Source organism: Protopterus annectens, chromosome 3.part1 (genome assembly GCF_019279795.1).
Source record: "Protopterus annectens isolate FY-2018-M chromosome 3.part1, PAN1.0, whole genome shotgun sequence".
Taxonomy (NCBI): Eukaryota; Metazoa; Chordata; order Ceratodontiformes; family Protopteridae; genus Protopterus; species Protopterus annectens.
In genome coordinates, this window is record NC_056732.1 from 39,558,895 (window position 1) to 39,562,139 (window position 3,245).

Sequence of the window (3,245 nt, forward strand, 5' to 3'; positions counted from 1 at the left end):
AGCCAACAAAAAAAATTATTTTTGTGAAGAAATACCAAATTTAATGACTGAAAACACATAGGTGTAATTAGTACGGTGAAAGAGCAAATGTAGATAATAAATGTAAAATAGAGTGCAGGAAATGTAAAAAAATGGACATTTTTGGTTTGACTGAACAGATGAACACAGTAATATGGCACAAGAGGAGGTAACAGGAGTACAAATGAATGTTACAGAGGTGACTACTTCTGTGGTAGGATCCAGGGAAAGAAGTGATAAAACAGTTAAGGTAGAGAGAGCATTACAGACATAAAACACAAGATTCAGATGATATAATACATACTGAGGTACACGATGTGTGAATAGAGAGAAAATACATTTATGCTTATTAAGATGAAGAAAGTGAAACAAACTATACAGAATAAGAGAACTTCAGTAGGTGAAAAGGTTAAGGTGATAATATATATATTTCATCCAAATACAAAAAGAGAAAAGAAAACTGGAAGACTAATCTCACTTTATGTGAATAGCATTATTAATAAATAATGCTAGAATGGTGTGGAAAGTTGGATGCTGATATAATAGTGTTACGAGATATAAGATTTATTGAGAGCAATAAAACAAACATTTTATGGAATTTAGGACAGGATCAATATTTTGGGAAGATTTTTGTGAAACAAATGTAATGTTATACAAATATATAATATGAACAGAAAAGGCTATGGTAGCAGATGTAAGACTGGAAAGAGAGGGTTTTTTTTATATTTATAGCAATATATGCATTTAGTGGAAGGAGGAGTGAACAGTTATTTGAGGACCTTAAAAGTCTTTTGTGACAGTAAATATGAATATTGCAGTTATGGGGATTTCACTTGTTATATACATAGGAAAAGATGTAACATTAGTCAAGACATTAAAATAAATAAATAAATAAATAAATAAATAAATAAATAAATAATGCAGTGAGTAGTGTGACAAAAGGAGGTATGGCCAGCACAGCTAGCTGGAATTTTGTAAATAATTATATCATATGTGAATATCAAACTAATTTATATAAGATGCTTTTGTTACAAATCAAACTGTTCTGTACAGATGTTTGCATTTAACAGGTACTTGCAAAGTGCCTGTGCTTAAAATGTTTCAACAGTGTGCCCTACTGGAAGAGAAGAGAAATGTAAATGCACTATTGTAGCTGTTTAAATGTAGATATTTTAACAGTGGAAACTGGAAAACAGGAGGTTAACCTCAGCCCAGCAAACTTTAGAAAAATATCTGAAATTAAATTACTTTATAGGCTAGGCCATAAAGCTGTTTCAATTCAGCTAGAGCCACAATGTCTGCATTAGGAAGCCTTCTGTATTGTCTCTGGGGTGAACTAATTGCTACTTAGAAGCATGAAGGAATGCAATTGTTTTAATATTCCCAGCATCTCCCAAAGATCTGAGCAAAAGCCCTTGTATGAGTATTTTTACAGGTAGATGCTAAATACTGCCAGCTTTAGCAATGGTTGTTTGCATGAAAACTAGAAGTCAGATGACCAGAAATTATGTCATTCTGCAAGCTATCCCAGCAGTAATATTTTAGATATTATTTTGAGAAGTCTCGTAGTGAGACAGAACATTCTGCAGTCCGTCCTGGACCTGACAACAAGAACCATTCACCACGTCTGCCTTGCTCTATAAGTAAGTTACTAGGGAATAGTATAATTCTCTAAGATTTAGTCAGGAATATAGTGAAGCTTAGTTTAGATTTTGTTTTTCTTTATTTGTGTGAGCCTGTACTGCAATGTTATTTTAAATATTTCCTGTGGTTTTGAACTCTGATGTCACTGTGAATATATATTTAGTATTTTCTTGTTCTTTTATTATTTATTATAAAATATATTTAAACCTTTCATTGTGGCTGATCTGTGTAGATATATTTAAGTTTTTAGAGTACTTGCATATTTATTTGGTGATATTGTGTGGGCCAGTCCAAATAGCCTTGCTCTTGATCAAACTACCATTTGTATTAATATTAATATTATACAGTAAGATTGGACATCCTTTTTTTTATTACTTTTGGGAGGTGGAAGGAGAAGAGTCCAGGAACCCCTGGAGAATGGTCCTAGCAAAGCCTGATATAGACATACAGAAAGAATCAAGCTTATAGTGCTTTGTAAAAGTATGTATAGAGGACCAAGCTGCTGCTTCTAATACTTCTAAAATCCAACCTTTTCCAAAAAGTTATAGATGAAGCCAAGGCCCTGGCAGAGTTGGCCTTGAACCTGTCTAGAATAGTTTTGTTGTGGTGAGTATAACAAAAGGTAAAAGCCTTAGACAACCATTTGTAAATAGTTTGCTTTGACACAGGTTGTCTCTTCTTACCTTCACAAGAAATTAACAACTGATCTGAAGATCTGAAAGATTTAGTTCTGTGAAGTTGACTGTGGACATTAAATGTATGGACTATCCTTTCTCCCTCATTTTAGGTACAGTAAAGAAAACAGGGAGATGGATAGGTTGGTTTAAAGTAAATGCATATACCACTTTATACATAAAAGAAAAATTAGTTCTCCAAGAAATACTCTCTCTGTGGATGAAGAGATAGGGCTGACTCACCATAAGAGCTTGCTACTCAGATACTCTTCTTACAGAGGTCAGACCAATCAGCAAAAAATAGTTTTCCATGTTAAGAACCTGAAGTCAACCAGATTAGCTGGTTCAGATGGAGCCAGTGTTAGTTTCTCTATCACAAAAGTAAGATCCCAAAGAGAGGCCACTAGTTTTCTTGGAGGCCTCATTTGCAAAACCCCTTTTAAAAACATTTTGACATGACAATGCATAGAAAGAGGATGATTCATGGGCAGACATACCAATAAATGAACCTTGATGAAGGAGTAAGAATAGCCACAGGATAGTAGCTCACACAAGTATTGTAAAACCAGAACACAACTAGCGCTGCATGGGTGCTGGTTATGTTGTTGGCACAAACTAGAAAACCTTTTGCATTTACTAATATATGATTTCCATTTACTAATATATGATTTCCATTTACTAATATATGATTTCCGTTTACTAATACTGATTTTCTAGTAGCAGGCTTTCTTGCCTCCATCAGTACCTGTTGCATTTCCTCATTCAACAGCTGCATAAAGGGAATTAATAGCCTGTCATCCAGACAATCAGTTGAAGCTGATTGGAGTTGGGGTATATCAAACACCCCTAGATCTTGGGGTTGGTATAATGGTTAAGGTGTGAATCTGAAGGGCACAAGGTACAAAGTTT